General features: G+C 40.7%; 1 long non-coding RNA gene across 1 annotated transcript; it reads left to right on the top strand.

The window, feature by feature from the left end:
* Positions 1 to 462: 462 nt before the first annotated feature.
* Positions 463 to 3514, top strand: LOC146809546 (uncharacterized). Its single transcript, XR_014965560.1, has 3 exons — positions 463 to 505; positions 2172 to 2294; positions 3113 to 3514. It is a non-coding gene; the product is annotated as an uncharacterized LOC146809546 (long non-coding RNA).
* The last annotated feature ends 2504 nt before the right edge of the window (positions 3515 to 6018 follow it).

Consider the following 6018-nt stretch of genomic DNA (forward strand, 5'->3'; position numbering starts at 1 on the left):
CATCTGAGTATTTTTTACATGTTGCTTTTAAAAAATGTTTAAACCTCCTAGTCCATTTTTCCCACCTTTGTGCAATGTTTTCTTGTTCAGATAGACTGAAAGGCAATGGTCTTCTAAAAATAGTACTTGAAATGCTTTCAGTAGCATCTTCTTTGTTGTACATGTCTGAATTCATATTTATAATAACATTGCTTGTTTCCTCTTCAGTCATGGTTTAATATGAATTTATTTAAATTACAGTTCGGCAATCTTCTTATTTTTTTTTATTTGCTGTTTTTTTTTTACTGTAATTTAAATAATTTAATTAACTTCAGTTAATATGGTGTGTTTTATTAGTGACTAAAGTTTTATATTATTCTTTATAGTCCTTTCTTTCTTTCAATGCTTGCTTTTAGTTGCTTTTTAGAAGTCTTTTCTCTATTTCAATGTTTGCTTTTGAAGTCCTTTCTTACTTTCGTTGACTTTAGTTGAACTGGGTGCTTCAATTGAAAGGAAGTGAGCACAGGTAGTGAAATCCTTTTCAATTATTATATTTATTTAGCCTTGTTTATTTAACTTATCTGCTTGCCTTCGTTTTTTTTTTTTATAACATGCTTTTTTCTGGATAAACGCTTTTAAATTGTGCTTTATTTAATTAAGGAAACTCTTGTACAATACGAGTCTTTGTGCGCTGAAATATATACACTCTGACAGTTTTAATTCCTCTCATGCGCTGACAAAATACACCGGCAGAGACTCGCTTTCAAAAGCTCTTTGCCGATTGTTTGTTTTCCATTAAGAGCTTAACCTTTCATGCTTGGCTGCACGCGTTAGAGCACAAGCGCTGCTAAGCATTCCTTTCCATTATGAGCTCAGTCTCTTCACGCTTGGCTGCACGCAATGAAATACACGTGCAGCTAATGTTTATTTTCAATTGCCTGCTCCGTTTCTTTCGCGCTTGATTACACGCAGTGAAGCACACACTTTCAAAATGTTTACTTTCAATTAGCAGCCTCAGTTTCTCACGCGCTTTGTCACTCGTGCTCAAATCACTGTTTATCTTCAATACTACACCTGCTTAAACATTTTATTTCAAATTCTGGCTCTGAATTATATGCGTTATAAGTTTATTTTGAAAGGTTAAAAAAAAATGTCACATCAACTTATCTTCAAAGGTGAATATTGTGAGGTTTTACACACATATATTGGTCTGCAGTTTTAAATAACTTCCAGTTTCATTCAATGGTAATCTACTTGCTGCTTGTAATTTGAAGAGTATTTTAGAATGAATTTGTAAATTACTTACAGTTTAGATTTCTTTGTAGATTTTGTTTGGAGAAGAAAAAAAAAAGTCATTCAATAATCTGCTTCCATACCGGTCCTGTGTAGTCCATGCGATTTTGATTATATAATTCAGCTTGCAGCACTCTGAAGCTTCCAACTGCTGTCATTCAGTTGTGATCAATTTAAAATCCCATAGTGTATCTCCTTCAGGAAATAAATCTTCACTTTTCCTGTGTATCTTGATCCCGCTCGTCGCCAATGTAAAAGAATCTTCCAAACACAATAAATGAAGTTATTAATATCCTTTAATGGAGCTTGTAAATCAGCCTCCACATTCATCTCCATGCATCAATTGAATCCCTCTTGAACATTCCTTCAGTCTTAACATTCTCTTTGGAACTAATGACATCATAGTGTCATTTACACATTACTACACTCTGCAAAGCTCTGGTTCGTAGAAGGGAATCTTCCATCTGTTATGAGAAAAATGGTTCGCGTTAGTACTATATTGCAAGCATTTCTCAGTCGTGCCAAAAAGTGTAGCATTTTTATTGCTAAGCAATATGGACTAACACCAGAACTCCATAACAAAGTGGCTTGTTTTTCAACCTTGTACGCAGCTCTCAGACAGTAGTAGTATGAGCTCATGTGGACTCAAAGGCGTCTTGCACTACAAGCTGTGAGGTAACGTGCGCAAAAATAAAAGACACAAAGGTAAAATGGTTGCATGGTTGGGGCTAACTAAGCAAAGACTAGAATGACCCTAGGGACCATGTAACACTACTAGTGTATACTCTACTACCTGATTTGTACTAGTGATATCTGTTGTATATGTATGTATTAACTTGCTAGTGAAAAATAGGGGGAGGTGTATATGGCACCTAAACAAAATGTAATGTTTATTCTAGGCGTACTACCGACCACCAATGCCAGGGCCAGCGGCGAAGGCGACGTGGCTGCTGAGGGCAGAGAAGAGGCAGCAGTTGCAGGAGGAGCTGCAGGGGGTGAGCCAGCAGCAGTGGCGGGCGGTGGTAAGTTATATTCCTAATCCTTACTTATTGACATTGCACTCACTGCAAGGGTGTACTGTATACTCTACTGTTGAGACTTATTAAGTAAGAAGTTGTTGTTGATGGTTGAAGACACCCTTTACTTAGCATTAGTAAAAGCATTAGCGGCGGGAGTGTTGAGTAACCAATGGCTTCTTCTTGTAACTTCAACTCAGCTGTGAAAGTTTTATGGAGAAGACTAAAAGTCAGATCAGATGACCAGGGCCGGACTGGCCGTAGCGGGCACTGGGCAATCCCCCAGTGCGCCACACGGGTGGAGGCCGGTTTTGGGCCCCTGGGGGCCGTTTTTGTTACAGGGCCGTTTTTACAGCGAAGCTGAAAAATCGGCCCTGTAAACAAAAGCGGCCGAAAACCGGCCCTGGCAAAGAGCTCGGCGGCACCCCCAAGCCCAGGGGGGCCGGCCGAGCACTTTGCCAGGGCCGGTTTTGGTTCCCAGTTCGGCCCTGCAGATGACCTTGATGGATGGGTTGAATGAAAAGGGAAAGAAGGGTGTAAGAAAGAAAGCCGGGCGAGATTTAATATTTATGACTGACAGAGAAGGATACGTGGGATGCATGCATGCATAGGTGGCTGACAGGAATCAGATGCATGGGTGGCTGAATGCCTGAAACTCACACAAATGTTATAGGCCGAGGAAGTGGGAGGATAGATACATACCACAAACGTTATGTACTGTGCTGGCTAGTGCCACCGTGCCACTATGTGCAGAATTAAATTGTCTTACTGCTTTGCTAAAAGTGTATTTTACAATAGTCTTTTTTTTTTTCTTCTTGATATAGCTACTCCTTCCAAAGGGAAACCGGACACGAAGGAGTTGGTAGCCAAGGCCCGGTGCCGGAAGCTGGAGGGAATACCGCCGGCTGGTGGTTTTGGCAGAGGAGGAGGAGGAGGCGGAAGCAGCTGCAGCCTCCTCCAATGCCCCGGGTCCCAGCCATCCCCCTCCAGCATTACGGCACCACCATCTGGCAGCCGCCCACCACCACCCATCTTTTAATACCTTGTCTAGAGGAGCAAGTTCGTGTCCTCCTGGAGAGAGGATCCCGCCGATAAGACCCTGTTAATTGCCCCTTTTTTTATTTCTTCTTTTGGTGGGTGGAAATTGGGCGTTGGGATTAACTTTCTTTGGACAATTGGATATTTCGTATAGGTTGGACTTTTTCGTTACGTACATTGGTCGGGGTTAGGGAGAGGGGTGGGTCAGGTGTTGTGGGATTTCTTACATAGTTTATTTTTGTTAGGGGATTAAATTATATATTTATACTTTACATATGATGTTGTTAATGTTTTTTTTGGTGGGGTTACTGTTTTACGTCACAATGTTTCCTTGCTGGTGCAGGGCCACAGCCAGTGTTTGATTTAAATAATTGACTGACTTTGTAAGACACAAATAGATAGATGCGGTACCCCTCACTGAGTGACTTGTCCTACTAGAACTGTCAGTCTCTCCTCCTAGTCAATGCACTCTGCAACTGGGCTCATCAAAGGGGTGTGTGAAATTGAATTAATGAAAAAATTTCCATTATTAATTATGCCACCCCCAAACTTCTTCTCTTACCTGTGCTTGATGTTTAACAGCAATGGCTGCATGGTGATGATGGTTTTCTTTCCCAACATGCAAAATGGTTGTGGTGGTAGTAGTAGTAGACACTGGCAGTAGCATTTGCAAAAAAAGAAAATGAGCCAATCAGTCGCCTGAGAGAGACTGTTGGAGGAGTAGTAGAATGAAGTACAGTACAGAACTTACTGCCAAACAATAATGTGCAAAAATCCAATAAAACATCATGGTGGTGGGGATTGCCTAGTACATAGAGTTACAAACTTTACTTGTGTCGAGTCACTCGACTAGGCCTACAGTACACTCAACACAAGCGTAACCGTTAGTGCTGTGTAGGAGGATGACAACAAATCCAATTGCTGCCGGCAATTAATGCTGATGGATTAGGTTCCTTTGGTAAAAAAATTACCTCGCAAATATACTGCTCATGGGTGGGGAGGCAGAAGAAGATCCTCGCCCTGCTTTGAAATTGAATTAGTGTTGCTTTTGCCACATCCGCCCCAGCAAGCGTGTGATAAATTATTGGTGTCCATTTAATTTAGTTACACCTCAATAAGTCACACAGCCTGGGGTAAGAGGGTTACGGTTTGATAAATGGTTGGGAAGTGGGGTTTAGGGAAAGGTTTGACAAAGAAAAACAGTACGCATGGACAACAACAAAAGAAAAAACAATCTTGGTAGACAACCATATCCCTAAATCTGTTAAGGGAGAAAAAGGAAATGCATGCATGATGATGATAACTTGATGGTTAATGAAGTACTTACTAACTACTACTAGACAATTAGACAGTACATGGCAGCAGTATCTTATGCAATTTGCCTTGCCTGTCTGCCCTCAGAGACCCGAATTACACACAGTTTCTGTTATTTTCATTTGTCCCGGCCCAGGCTTACAATTAAAGATAGCAAAGTAAAATCAAAAATAGCTGAAGGGATGAATGGAATTATTAGAAAAGAGCAAACATACTAATAACAACAACACACAGTAGTAATGATTGAAGACAACAAATGAATCAAATTATTTAAAAGATGATGAAAGTTGATACTGTTACTGTATGTTATCCTGGTCAAAATGGGGAGTTGCATCTCAGCATTCCTCTTGGACCTCCCTTCCATAGATGCTCTGGCCATCAATCTTGGGTGACGCCACTGCCTGCCTTGCAGATGTAGATTTATTGGTAAGGAAAGTGTGAGTTGTTTTCCCCAGTATAGCACAGGGTAAGGGCCGGCCTGTAAATGTAGATTGAAAAACAAAAGGCATATTGAAAGATCAAGTAGAAAAAAAAAGCATAAATTACGGTGGAGTGCAACAAGAACACTTTCAGAGGTGGCATGTAATCTGTATCCAGCATTAACCTTCAACAACACCAGGACAGAGCAGGCCCATGGCACCCGCCGTGACCCTTCCTCCATTTAGCGTACTTTTTTTGAGACAGAGGCAAACAAAGCACATAATATACAGCAACATAGCATTTTACAAATTAAGTGACTAAATCAATGCACTGCTCTCAGTCATACTACCACACTCGACTCCACCACTACACAGACATGTAGGTCTGCAGTGGTTGTTGTTGAATTGTTTACATTTTATTCCACTCACGAAACACCCTGAGTTATTCCATCAATCATCTTGGATCCTACTGAGTGACTGTGAATATATTATGTCACTGTGGTCATCATCATGGTGTTGTCCAACTCAGTGTGCATTGTATAGATTGAGTCCCCTTTCCATATTCAAAATGCAATGGATCGGCCTGCAGTAGAAGTACAAATTTGTTATTAAAAAATGAGAAGGGAAACAAAAATTGCCTTGAGTTACTTTTAGTGTGTAGATTAGATAATAGTACACAATGAATAACTTCACGCAATTCAAACAACAACAACACAAATCACTCAGTCAGCATCCAATGCATGTCATCTTCATTACCTGTTCCTTCTCATCTTCAGTTAATGGGCAGTCTCTCTCGGCTCGGAAAGTAGGATAGCTAAAGTCGTCATCATCATGTTCCACTTCTTTTGGAGGGATTCAACGAGGCAAGATTTTCTTCTATTATGCTGATCATATGGCTTGAGGGCAATAGATTTAGAGTGATTCAGGAGGATGAAGGAGCAGGACTCGGAGGAGTGGGC

This window comes from Triturus cristatus, chromosome 7 (genome assembly GCF_964204655.1).
Source record: "Triturus cristatus chromosome 7, aTriCri1.1, whole genome shotgun sequence".
Classification (NCBI taxonomy): Eukaryota; Metazoa; Chordata; class Amphibia; order Caudata; family Salamandridae; genus Triturus; species Triturus cristatus.